Below are 13459 nucleotides of genomic sequence, written 5' to 3'. Positions count from 1 at the left end.
CAAATTGTCGCCAGCTAGGGATTGTGGGGTTTAATCCCAAACACATGAGGGTACAGAGTAACATTTCACATCCGAAACACTACAGACCACCTCTGGTTCTCATTGAGTCACAGCTATCTTATGATACAAAATACATTTAGTACAGCCACAGACATATACACACCTCTGTATGATGTGATTTTAAGATGGTATTTTCTTAATTAATGGACTAGTAAGAACATTGCTAATACCTGATATGGACACATCAGAAAACCAGAGGAAGGTGTCAGAACATCATTTTCAGGGGCTGTGGTATAGCTTGGTTGGTAGATTGCTTGCCTAGCATGCATGAAGCCCTGAGTTCAGTTCCCAGCACCTCATAAAACCAGTGGTGTGGGCCGGAGAGATGGCTTAGCAGTTCAGGTGTTTGCCTGCAAAGCTAAAGGATCTTAGTTGGATTCTTCAGGACCCAGGTAAGCCAGATGTACAAGGTGACGCAGGCTTCTGGAATTCATTTGCAGTGGCTGGAGGCCCTGGCATGCTTATTCTCTCCCTCTCTTTCTCAAATAAATAAATAAAATATATTTAAAAAAAACCACAGGAGTGGCAGTACATGCCTATCTATAATCCCAGCCTGAGAGGTAGAGGCAGGAGGAACAGAAGTACAAGGTCAGCTTTAGCTACATATCACATTTGAAATCAGACTGGGATTCATAAGACCTTGTCTCAAAAACAAACAAACAAAAACCACACATCATTTTCAGGGTTGGACAGAGTCGTAGCTGTGGTTCAGACACTTAGAAATTAAATGACCTAGGAGCTCGGGAGAGAGTTCAGGTGTTAAAGTGTTTGTTCCCAAGGTCTGTTGGCCAGGGTTCAATTGCCTAATACCCATGTAAACCAGGTGCCAAAAAAAAAAAAAAAAAAAAGGCACATGTATCTGGAGTTTGTTTGCAGAAGTAAGAGGTCCTGTTGTGTGTGCATATGCACAAAATAATTAACAATTTTAAAAAAAAACTGCTTAGAAATTAAGTGAGCTAGAGTCAGAGCAAGAACATTCCAGAGGTGAGTCCGCGGGCCACCGGCGGGGATGGGCAGGCTGCACCTGTCTGCCCACCCAGTCACTTTGGACCCAGTTTCCAGCGCCTCTTCCTCCCTCCCAGTCCCGGGGTTTATGTCTTTATTTGACATATTTGTTGCACAGCCATTGGTACCTGTATTGGGGAAATAGCATAAAAGCAAGAAGCTTACAGCCTTAGTGGTGAAAATTTTTTCTTATCAGAGATCGAGAATTCTTCCAGTTGTTCATGTCATTCCCTTCTTTTCTTGACAGAAGATACCAAAAAGTTGCAATCAAAGGTCTCTTCATCTTGTGCTGGAGAAGTGGCTTAGCAGTTAAGGCACTTGCCTGTGAAGCCTAGGAACCCAGGTTCAATTCCCCAGTACCCACATAAGCCAGATGTACAAGGGAGCACGTGCATCTGGAATTCATTTGCAGTGGCTGGAGGCCCTGGCATGCCCATTCTCTCTGTCTCTCTTTCAAAAGAAATAAAGAAAAAAAAGTGAAAAAAATTAAAAAAAAAAAAAAAAAGAAAGATCTCTTCATCTTATTGGTAAGGTCACTAATAAGACAAAATGTCTGTTAACGTCAACCACAGCATGTCAGACCAGGTCTATTGTTACGAGAGAACCCATCTGATTGTCAAGGTTGAGGGCAAAGGAAATGGAATCAAGACAGTTATAGTCAACATGGTTGATGTTGCAAAGGTGCTTAGGTGGCCTCCAACGTATCCCACCAAATACTTTGGTTGTGAGCTGGAAGCTCACAGTTTGATGTTAAGAGTGATGGTTGCATTATCAGTGGATCTCATGAGGCAAATAAGCTGCGAGACATGTTGGATGGGTTCATTAAAAAATCTGTTCTCAGCTGGGCGTGGTGGTGCATACCTTCGATCCCAGCACTCAGGAGGCAGAGGGAGGAGGATTGCCGTGAATTCAAGGCCACCCTGAGACTACATAGTTAATTCCAAGTCAGCCTGGGTCAGAGTGAGACCCTACCTGGAAAAAAATAAAATAAAATCTGTTCTTAGAGCCAGCCATGGTGGCACACACCTTTAACCCCAGCACTTGGGAGGCAGAGGTAGGAGAACCGTCATGAGTTCAAAGCCACTCTGAGACTATTGACTGAATTTCAGGTCAGCCTGGGCTACAGCGAGACCCTACCTTGATAAACAAAAACAAACAAACAAAATATGTTCTCTGTGCTGAGTGTGAGAATCCTGAAACAGATCTGCATGTCAATACAAAGAAGCAAACAACAGGCAATTCTCATAAAACTTGTGGCTATTGAGGCGTGCTTGACACATATCATAAACTCTGTACGTTCATTCTCAAAAACCCACCCCAAAACCGTGACAGCGGTGCAGGAAAGAAAGAGAAAGAAAAGAAAAATAGAAAGGGCAAAGACAAGGAAAATGGCTGTTTCCAGCAGTGAGACACCACCACCTCCACCATTAAATGAAATCAGTCCTCCTTCACTTGCTATGGGAGAGGAGGACTGAGAGATAGGAAGTCCAGAGGAGCAGAATGGATGAAATCCGTGACCATGTGATGATTTGGAAAGAACGGTGGAAGAGTGTGTCAAAATCCTATTTGAGGGCTGGAGAGATGGCTTAGCGGTTAAGCGCTTGCCTGTGAAGCCTAAGGACCCCAGTTCGAGGCTCGGTTCCCCAGGTCCCACGTTAGCCAGATGCACAAGGGGGCGCATGCGTCTGGAGTTCGTTTGCAGAGGCTGGAAGCCCTGGCGCGCCCATTCTCTCTCTCTCCCTCTATCTGTCTTTCTCTGTGTCTGTTGCTCTCAAATAAAAATAAATTAAAAAAAAAAAGATTACAGAGAAAATTAAGAAATACAGGCATAGCTGGGCGTGGTAGCTCACGCCTTTCATCCCAGCACTCAGGAGGCAGAGAGGTAGAAGGATCGCCATGAGTTCAAAGCCAGCCTGAGACTCCATAGTGAATTCCAGGTCAGCCTGGGCTAGAGTGAGACCCTACCTCGAAAAAACAACAACAACAAAAAGAAATACAGGTACCATTCCCTAAGATTTTGTCGCAACAACAAAGAGGCTCAGCGGCACCTTCTGTAAGGTTTGGAGTGTGTGGTTGCAATGCATCAAGCTCAGCTCATCTACAAGATTCGACACATCTTGAAGGAGGTGTACGATGCAGACCTTTTAGAGGAAGACGTCATCATCGGCTGGTCAGAAAAGGCCTCTAAAAATATGTCTCAAAAGAACTTGCCAAAGAGATGCTAAAGCTTGTGCTTTAAAGTTTGGTTATGGGTTGGAGGGATGGCTTAGCAGTTAATGGCGTGTACCTGCAAAGCCAAAGGACCCAGGTTCGATTCCCCAGGACCCATGTTAGCCAGATGCATAAGGGGTGCACATGTCTGGAGTTCATAAGTGGCTGGAGGCCCTGGCATGCCCATTCTCTCTCTCCCTTCCTCTTTTTCTGTCAAATAAATAAATAAATAAATAATTTAAAAAATTTGGTTGCTATCTTACCAAAATAGTTGTTACTATGTTTCAAGCTTGACTTTTCCCTCCTTCATTGTCTTATTTAAAGATAAAGTTAAAAATCATTCAGAAAAGCCAGGTGTGGTGGCATACGCCTTTAATCCCAGGTCTTGGGAGGCAGAGGTAGGAGGATCTCTGTGAGTTCAAGGCCACCCCGAGACTACGTAGTGAATTCCAGGTCAGCCTGAGCTAGAGTGAGAGCCTACCTTGAAAAACAAAACAAAACAAAAAAATAAATAAATAAGTCATTAAGAAAAGAAACTAAGTGAACTAAATATTTCTCTTTAATCTGGAAAGTCTCTTTATACTGTAAAGTCCCTTTAATCTGTAAAATGAGTATAATTGTAGTGTCTACTCCCTAGGTCATGTGTGCGGCTTAATAGGAAGCACACTGTGTCCAGCTGCTCACTGTGAATGGAACGTCCCATTAGTCAGTGTTGGGTGTTGGTACAGAAGTAGATGTCCTTCCTTTCATCATCCCTGTGACCCGGAAAGCACCAAGTTCTTAAAAACACAGAATCAAAGCCGGGTGTGGTGGTGCACGCCTTTAATCCCAGCACTCGGAAGACAGAGGTAGGAGAATCACCATGAGTTTGAGGCCATCCTCAGACTACATAGTGAATTCCAGGTCAGCTTGGGCTAGAGCGAGGCCCTACCTCAAAAACAAAACAAAACAAAACAAAACAAAACAAAAACCAGAGTCAAAATCCAAGCTAGGGAGCTAGGCGTGGTGGCGCACGCCTTTAATCCCAGCACTTGGGAGGCAGAGGTAGGAGGATTGCCATGAGTTCGAGGCCACCCTAAGACAACATAGTGAATTCCAGGTCAACCTGAGGTAGAGTGAGATGCTACCTCGACAAAATAAAATAAAATAAATGCAAACTAGGAGTGATTGCATATTTCCTCCTAATCTCCAACAGACAGAGGAAAAGATAGCAATGTTGCAAATCAGGAATGGGAGCATATGGAGCTCCCACAGGCTCTCTTCCAAGTTATTCCATATTACATAGAAGTATATTTCAGGCTCTGCCTTGCCCTGAGTAACTCCATTTTATTACACAGCAGTAGAAGGCACCATTCTGAATTCAAATAGTAACAGCAGGACTCAACATCTTCTCTGTGAAGAAAACAAAACAAAACAAAAACAAACAACAACAACAAAAAACCCACCACCTCTGTCCAACACAAACGATGGCACAGGCTGGTAACTAACTTATTCAAGCAAATAAAGCGTGACTACCATGAACTTACCATGTGGACGTATAGGAATACCAAAGCCATATCAGAACGGCTAGGAAAACACCAGCCCGATGAAGGCTGCAACCCCCTCACCTAGACTATGTAAAAACAGGGACACCTAATATGAATATGGTGACACCAACATCCATTAGGCCATCCGTTGATGGACAGGTGATGAACTCGACAGATCTCAGCATGATCCACCTGGCTGACCCAACCCACTGGAATTGCTGCTGTTCTATCAGAGCAGATCTGGACCTTGAACCAGCTCTACCTTTGTTTTGTTTTTCGAGGTAGGGTCTCACTCTAGCTCAGGCTGACCTGGAATTCACTATGTAGTCTCAGGGTGGCCTCAAATTTATGGCAATCTTCCTACCTCTGCCTCCTGAGTGCTGGGATTAAAGGTGTGCGCCACCACACCTGGGATCACAAACAGGTGCCAGCACATCTAGCTGATTTAATCTTTTTGTGAAGTATTCTGATTTCAAGATTTCCTAGGTGGTTTGGGTAAGTGAGACTATTTTGAACTCTGAAGCATCTTTAAATCTTTTTAAAAATTTTATTTATCTATTTTCAAGGAGAGAGAGGGGGAGTGAGGAAACGGGCACACCAGGGCTTCTAGTCACTGCAAATGAATTCCAGATTCACAGACCATTTGTGCATCTGGCCTTATGTGGGTACTAGGAAATCAAACCTGGGTTGTCAGGTTTTTCAGGCAAGCACCTTAACTGCTGAGCCATCTCTCCAGCCCCTTTTTAAACTTTTATATCCATTCTGTAACCTAAATATATCTGTAGTCTATGAACTGAGACAGAAATAAAAAGAAACTGTGATTGCCAGTGACCACTCTCCCCAGTGAAATGAATACCTGCTTAATTACAGCCAACAAAATTGCTGTAACTTGTGATGTTATTGTTATTCTATAAATCTTTATATTATAGGAAAACACAAATATTGCTAGTTTCTGACAGCGCACTTATGACAGAGAGGCCAAATCAAAGGTCATGGGCAGGATAATGTCTTGTTAAACTCTAGGGATTCCCAGGGTTAACACATGGAAGTTAACACAAGAAAGAGGTAGCTGCATTTGGCTTCCGGAGGAAGAAAATAGAAGCCTCAGTGCAGGGATTTGATTATCCATTGATGTGATTGCAAGATATTTGGAGAGGTTAACAATAATAATAAAATATTAGGGGCTGGAGAGATGGCTTAGCGGTTAAGCGCTTGCCTGTGAAGCCTAAGGACCCCGGTTCGAGGCCGGTTCCCCAGGTCCCACGTTAGCCAGATGCACAAGGGGGCGCATGCGTCTGGAGTTCGTTTGCAGAGGCTGGAAGCCCTGGCGCGCCCATTCTCTCTCTCTCCCTCTATCTGTCTTTCTCTCTGTGTCTGTCGCTCTCAAATAAATAAATAAAACAAAAAAAATTTAAAAAAAATAATAATAAAATATTAATTAAGACCTGTGTTCAGAAGCCCACATTTAGAGTAAGTCTAAAAGTCCAAGTCAAATTTTATCCCTGGCTTTCCCATCACCTCTCTGTGAAGTTTAAGAGGGTCAAAGTAGTAGTGGTTGATTTCAGGATATATAATTTTTATTTTTGGGTTTTTCGAGGTAAGACCTCACTCCAGCCCAGGCTGATCTGGAATTCATTATGTAGTCTTAGGTTGGCCTTGATCTCGTGGCAATCTTCCTACCTCTGCCTCCCAAGTGTTAGGACTAAAGGCATGTACTGTACCACTCCAGGAGGTTTCAGGTTTTTGTTTAATAATTTTTTTTTTTTGAGGCAAGCCCAACAGACTGGTCTTTTTTTTTTTTTTATTTATTAAATGATAGAGAGAGAGAGAGAGAGAGAGAGAAGAGAGAATTGGCACACCAGGGCATCCAGCCACTGCAATTGAACTCCAGACGTGCGCGCCCCCTTGCGTGCATGTGTGACATTGCATGCTTGTATCACTCAGCATCTGGCTTAGAGAGTTGAACATGAGTCCTTAGGCTTCGCAGGCAAGCACCTTATCTGCTAAGCCATCTCTCCAGCCCCCGTTTAATGATTTATCATTAGATTTGAGGCAATGTCTCACTCACTATGTAGCCAAGGCTGGCCTCAAACTCAGGGTCCTTCTGTCTCAGCCTCCTGAGTGATGGGATCACAGACATGTACCAGCACATCTAGCTGATTTAATCTTTTTGTGAAGTATTCTGATTTCAAGGTTTCCTAGGTGGTTTGGGTCAGGGCTGGTGAGGCCAAGGCAGGCCAGGTCAGTGAGGCCAGGCCCAGGACGTGCGCTCATGCTGTGCTGCAGAGAATGTCAACAAGAACAACCTCTTTGGAAAGCAACTCGGCAATGTTCTCACAGTTCCCTGAAAACGGTCATCCATTTGGGTGCTGGAGAACTGACATGCAATGTCAAGAGGCTGTGTTGTGCACTGCCACTGTGAAGCCATCAGGACTCTGGATCTTAATATTTCCATGCTCTGATTCCAGACAACACAGGACTATCAATGGGGCCATAGGTTAGCTTAGCTGCTCACTGGGCTAGGAGAGATAGCACTCCAGCATGCTCTCTAGACAGAGCACCGTAGCAGATGAGACCAAGTCCTTGTGAATCTGTGTACAGGGCTCCTGCAATGGATGGATTCTCCACTATGCCTTCCAGGTGCTGCTTGAAGGTCATCTCCATCTCACTTGCTCATGAGCTCCAGTCCAGGACCTCACACTGCGGAGTGTCCTTCCTTTTCCACCACAAGTCTTGGTCACATAACTATGCCATTTTCCTTATTTTTTTTTTCATTTGAAAATGTAAATTTATTGCTTTTCCTTCCAAAGCTTTGAATTTACAAAGCAGTGGTTCAAAATTTACAGAGTTGGGCTGGAGAGATGGCTTAGCGGTTAAGCGCTTGCCTGTGAAGCCTAAGGACCCTGGTTCGAGGCTCGGTTCCCCAGGTCCCACGTTAGCCAGATGCACAAGGGGGCGCACGCGTCTGGAGTTAGTTTGCAGAGGCTGGAAGCCCTGGCGCGCCCATTCCCTCTCTTTCCCTCTATCTGTCTTTCTCTCTGGGTCTGTCGCTCTCAAATAAATAAATAAATAATTTAAAAAAATTTACAGAGTGTTTAGTTCATACTGAGATTGCCCAGGTGAGGTGGAGGCTGCCTTGCAGGGGCCGTGCACTGATTTAGTTCCAGCGCCCCAGGCTCGGGACCGCCGCGTCCTGAATGCCGCGCTCCGCCACTGACAACGTGCTTGAGTTGTTAGTGAAGTCACTGGAACGATATAGAGGTTTGGTGGTGGTTTTGAGTGCGTGTGTGTTGGGGGGGGGTGCTTTTTTGCCTTTCTGCTATAAAAAATAAAATTTTCAGTTCATTTCTGAAAAACAAACTGGTCAATAAATTCATTTTGTTCTGCTTCTACTTTACACAAAGCTTCATATTCAACCCGATACCTTTTACAGCTGCATTTTCTTTTCCGCTACCAGAGCTTGCAGTTGCTGCTGTTGGGTTTCTCTCTGCTTCGCTATGGATTTGAGCAAGTTCTGGGTACCAATGGCCTTCATCTTCTCGTTTTCTGCTTCTTTTGCTAGTTGGTCAACAAGTTCAATTAGACCACCAACTATTTTCTGAAACTGGCCAATTTTGTCCACAAAGTCCTTGCCCTCTTCCTTGAGCTCTATGGTCTGCTGGGTAACCTCTGGGTCCAACACCCGCAGCTTGTTCAGCTCCTCAAAGTGCAGCCCTGCTTCCCCCAGCATGTCCTTGGCCATAGCTGTTTCCCTTCCACGTTCCCTAGAGAAGTTTTGCTCTGAAGGGGTGACAGTGGCAGTCAGATGTGTCACAGAAGCAAGGGTCAGGAAAGAATAAAGTCCAGTTGCTTGTCATAGGCATCGTTCATTCAACATACATTCTTTTTTTTTTTGTTTTTCGAGGTAGGGTCTCACTCTGTTCAGGCTGACCTGGAATTAACTCTGTAGTCTCAGGGTGGCCTTGAACTCATGGCGATCCTCCTACCTCTGCCTCCCGAGTGCTGGGATTAAAGGCGTGAGCCACCACGCCCAGCTCAACATACATTCTTGAGTGCCTACCACATGCCAACACGGTTGGATGCTGAGGGTACAAAGCTAAGTACAACACGGCGCCTACCCTGGAGGAGCACATAGTTTAGCTGCCGACCCGTCCTAGGATGCTGTCTGCAGGAGCTTCCCTCTCCTCATGCTCCATCACCAGCCCATTTTCCTTATTTTTTAAAAATATTATTTATGAGCCGGGCGTGGTGGCGCTCGCCTTTAATCCCAGCACTTGGGAGGCAGAGGTAGGAGGATCTCCATGAGTTCGAGGCCACCCTGAGACTCCATAGTGAATTCCAGGTCAGCCTGGGCTAGAGTGAGACCCTACCTCAAACCCCCCCCCAAAATTATTTATTTCAGAATGCATGACCCATGTACCTCAACAAGGAGGGGTCAAGGGAGGGGGTAGGTAATGGATGAGCTTAATAATGGTACCAAATTGACTGTATTCGCTGAGTACAAAACTAATTAATAAAAAAATAAAATAAAATAAAACAAAAAAAATATTACTTATTTATTTCAGACACAGAGAGATAGAGAGAATGGTGTTCCAGGGCGTCTAGCCACTGCAAATGAACTCCAGACACATGCGCCACTACCTTGTGCATCTGGCTTATGTGGGTCCTGGGGAATTGAATCTGGGTCCTTAGGCTTCACAGGCAAGCGCCTTAACTGCTAAGCCATCCCTCCAGCCCAACTATGCCATTTTCTATAAGGAACATGAACATCCTTGCCTGCAGGTGTTCTCAAGAATCCTGAAGCCTGTGGATACCTAAGCTTGGCATACTATACTATACTACTTTTGAAAAGATCACTAGAAAGAAATGAATAGAAATTACCTAGAACCGAGGGAAGAAATGAGGAGAGGGGACAAGGAAGAAAGTGAACACTACACAAATTAAGTTTAAAGGGAGAGCATCTTGGGATAGACAGATGGCTTAGTGGTTAACAGCACTTGTCTGCAAAGTCTGATGGCTCAGGCTCAATTCCCCAGTACCCATGTAAAGCCAGATGCACATAGTGGCACGTGTATCTGGAGTTTGTTTACAGTGGCAAGAGGCCTTGGCATGCCATACTCACTCTCTGTCTGCCCCCCCCCTCAAATTAATTAAAAACATTTTTTTAAAAGAGTATCTTGGGCTGGAGAGATGGCTTAGCATTTAAGGCGCTTGCCTGCAAAGCCAAAGGATTCAGGTTTGATTCCCCAGGATCCACGTAAGCCAGATGTGCACAGTTGTTCATGCATCTGGAGGTCGTTTGCAGTGGCTGGAGGCCCTAGTGTGCCCATTCTCTCTCTTTCTCTCTCTCAAATACAATTTAAAAATAAATAAATAAATAAGAGCATCTTGAGCTAGGGAGATGGCTCAGCAGTTAAAGGCAAAGACTGTCAGCCTGGATTTGATTCCCCAGCACCCACTTAAAGCTGGATGCAAAAAGCGGTGATGTGTCTGGCATTCATTTGCAGTGGCAAGAGGTCCTGGCCAGACATACACACACATAAATAATAAATAAATAAAAATTTAAAAGAGAATTCAAAGCCAGGCATGGTGGCGCATGCCTTTAATCTCAGCACTTGGGAGGCAGAAGTAGGAGGATCGCCATGAGTTCAAGACCACCCTGAGACTACAGGGTGAATTCCAGGTCAGCCTGGACTAGAGTGAGACCCTACCTCAAAAAACCAAAAAGAAAAAAGAAAAGAACAGAACAGAAAGCAGTGATGTGTCTGGCATTCGTTTGCAGTGGCAAGAGATCCTGGCCAGCAATACACACACATAAATAATAAATAAATAAAAATTTAAAAGAGTATTCAAAGCCAGGAGTGGTAGTGCATGCCCTTAATCCCAGCACTTGGGAGGCAGAGGTAGGAGGATCACTGTGAGTTCGAGGCCACCCTGAGACTACAGAATGAATTACAGGTCAGCCTGAGCTAGAGTGAGACCCTACCTGGAAACACAAAAAAATAAAAATAAATTAATTAATTTAAAAAAGAGTATCCAATATAGAGTCAGCCAGATATGGGTTATGAAATAACACTTACTAGAACTACCAAGCCCAGTGCCCAGTAAGTAATGAACGCCTAGGTGCCTATAACCAGGGTTGTCATGGGGCAGCAAGACTCATGACCATGTGATGTGTAACTTCTAAGATTCTTGAGTTTTGCAACATGCCCTTTGTGTTTTTCCTATTCCCTTCTTTGTTTTCCTGGAATGCTTAAGCAAAGAATCACTAAAGCAGTAGAGATGTATGTCTTTAGAGGCAGCTTGAATGAGATCTTACTCTGTAGCCATTTGGGGTAGGATAAAGAAGCAATACGAACTCAGGGTAGGGGGGTAGGGACCTCTGGAGAGATGGGTCAGTGGTTAAAGCTCTTGTCTGCAAAGCCTAACAACTGGGTTTGGCTCCCCAGTACCCACGTAAAGCCAGATGCATGAAGAGGTGCATGCATCTGGAGTTTGTTTGCAGTGGCTAGAGGCCCTGGCACATCCATTTTCTCTCTGTGCCTCTATCTGTCTCTCTTCCCTGTCTCTTTCTGCTTGCAAATAAATAAATAAATAAATTGGAGGGGGAGAACTCCAGATAGCACAGTAGATGGGGGAAAAAATGGAATTGGGATGAGTCCCTTGAAAGGGAATGCCAGGGCTTAGGAAATAGACATTTCCCCCAATTCACCACCTTTTAAGATTAGCAGGGAGAGCACAGTTCTGTAAATTTCTCAGTCCGATTTATAAACCTCAAGGTTGCTTGCTTCCAACCAGGAAGCAGCTTGAAAACTCTCTTATTCTCAGTCAATGGCCTATTGTGTATGGAATTGAGGAAGTCTTTGGAGCGGGGTTTTATAATCCAGGTAAGATCTTCCACATGTCAGACCTCTGCAAAGAAACCATCACCCCTTTTCTTCACATTTCAAACCCCAGCTGACCCCATTGTTTGGGAGCATTCTGCCGTTTGGCTACCTGGGTGACCGTGGCCCCACATCTAAACTTCAGAGTTGAGCATGGGTCTGTCCTTAGCAGAGCACAGAAGCAGAAAGATTGGTCAAATCTGTCTCTCAGCGTTACGTAAGCTGTTTGTCCATGCTTCCAGCACATGTTCTTTGATGAACTCTTTCATCTTCCATCTCAGGCTCTTTCCCCTTCTGCCTTTGCAAGATTTAACATCAAAGTCCTGAGAGGCCTTACCTTCTCCCATTGCGGGTAAGAATAGAGTCCGTGTTAATTAGCCAGGTAGCTATTACTTGATGCTGGCCAGTAGTGGCTGAAAAAGTATTTACTTAAGGGCTGGAGGGATGGCTTAGCAGTTAAGGCATTTGCCTGCAATGCCAAAGGACCCAGGCTTGATTCCCCAGGAACCACGTTAGCCAGATGCACGAGGGGACACATGCGTCTGGAGTTTGTTTGCAGTGGCTGGAGGCCCTGGCATGCCCATTCTCTCTCCACGGCCCTTTCTCTGTCAAATAGATAAATAAAATATTTTTTTAAAGAGTATTTATTTAAAGGCTGCTCTTAGCATCAGTATGAAGACACAAGAAATAGACTTAAATAACAGAGGGGAGGCAACAATGTACCCAGGATGCACCACCATTGTCAATGTGGTTACCATCAGTGGTGGTCTGATTCAGGTGCCCCCATAAACTTAGGTGTTCTGGATGCTAGGTTCCTCAGCTGATGGCAACTGGTAATTAGAGCCTCCTAGAGGCAGTGTATTGTTGGGGGCGGGCTTATGGGTGTTATAGCCAGTTTCCCCATGCTGGTGTTTGGCACATTCTCCTGTTGCTATTGTCCACCTTATGTTGGCCAGGGGGTGATGTCCACCCTCTGCTCATTCCATCATTTCCCCTGCCATCATGGAGCTTCCCCTCGAGCCTGTAAGCTAAAATAAACCTCTTTTTCCCAGAAGCTGCTCTTGGTTAGGTGATTTCTACCAGCAATGCGAACCTGACTGCAACACCATCCTTATTATTATTACTTTTAGAGAAAGAGAGAGAGAGAGAATGTAGTGCCAGGGCCTCAGCCACTGAAATCGAACTCCAGGTGATTGCACCACCTAGTGGAAATGTGTGACCTGATTGCCTCACCTTTGTATGTCTGGCTTATATGGGATCTAGAGAGTAAAACATGGGTCCTTAGACTTCGCAGGCAAGCATCTTAACTGCTAAGCTATCTCTCCAGCCCCACTGATTTATTTTTTATTTTAAGGCAGCATCCTGCTGTGCAGCCCAGGCTGCTGGCCATTGGTCTTCATGTTAGATCACTTCAGCCTCTCCCACAGACCCAAAATCATGGGCTCTATGACTTTGCATGGTTCAGAGTCACGGGTAGTGATGCCCTATAACCTGTGTGGTCTCATTGGCAGCCCGTGTGTGTTGGATGTCAAGTTGAAGATATACAATGTGACAGCAGGTTCATCAGCCTTTCGGATTTTTGTTGTTGTTTGGATGGTTTATGTGACCCACTGAGTTTAATTAGGGTTGCTTACAGGAACATGGGGGAGGAGTTACTTATAGGAACATAGGCAATTCATTAGTAGCTATTCCACTGAGGAAAATCTCTCCCTTCCCATGCAACCATTAATTTCCTGTAAGTCCTCAGTGAAGGACAGGGCTCTGATCATTCAT

The 13459-nt window shown here is 44.8% G+C and overlaps 3 pseudogenes; 1 reads left to right on the top strand and 2 right to left on the bottom strand.

Annotated features, from left to right (window-relative positions):
• The first annotated feature begins 1614 nt into the window (after window positions 1-1614).
• On the top strand, window positions 1615-2540 carry LOC123464402 (annotated as a pseudogene).
• Window positions 2541-7192: 4652 nt separating this feature from the next.
• LOC123464394 lies at window positions 7193-7466 on the bottom strand (annotated as a pseudogene).
• Window positions 7467-8131: 665 nt separating this feature from the next.
• On the bottom strand, window positions 8132-8553 carry LOC123453330 (annotated as a pseudogene).
• Between the last annotated feature and the right edge of the window lie 4906 nt (window positions 8554-13459).

The sequence above is a fragment of the Jaculus jaculus genome, chromosome 11 (assembly GCF_020740685.1).
Source record: "Jaculus jaculus isolate mJacJac1 chromosome 11, mJacJac1.mat.Y.cur, whole genome shotgun sequence".
NCBI lineage: Eukaryota > Metazoa > Chordata > Mammalia > Rodentia > Dipodidae > Jaculus > Jaculus jaculus.
This window is presented reverse-complemented; position numbering and strand designations above follow the sequence as displayed.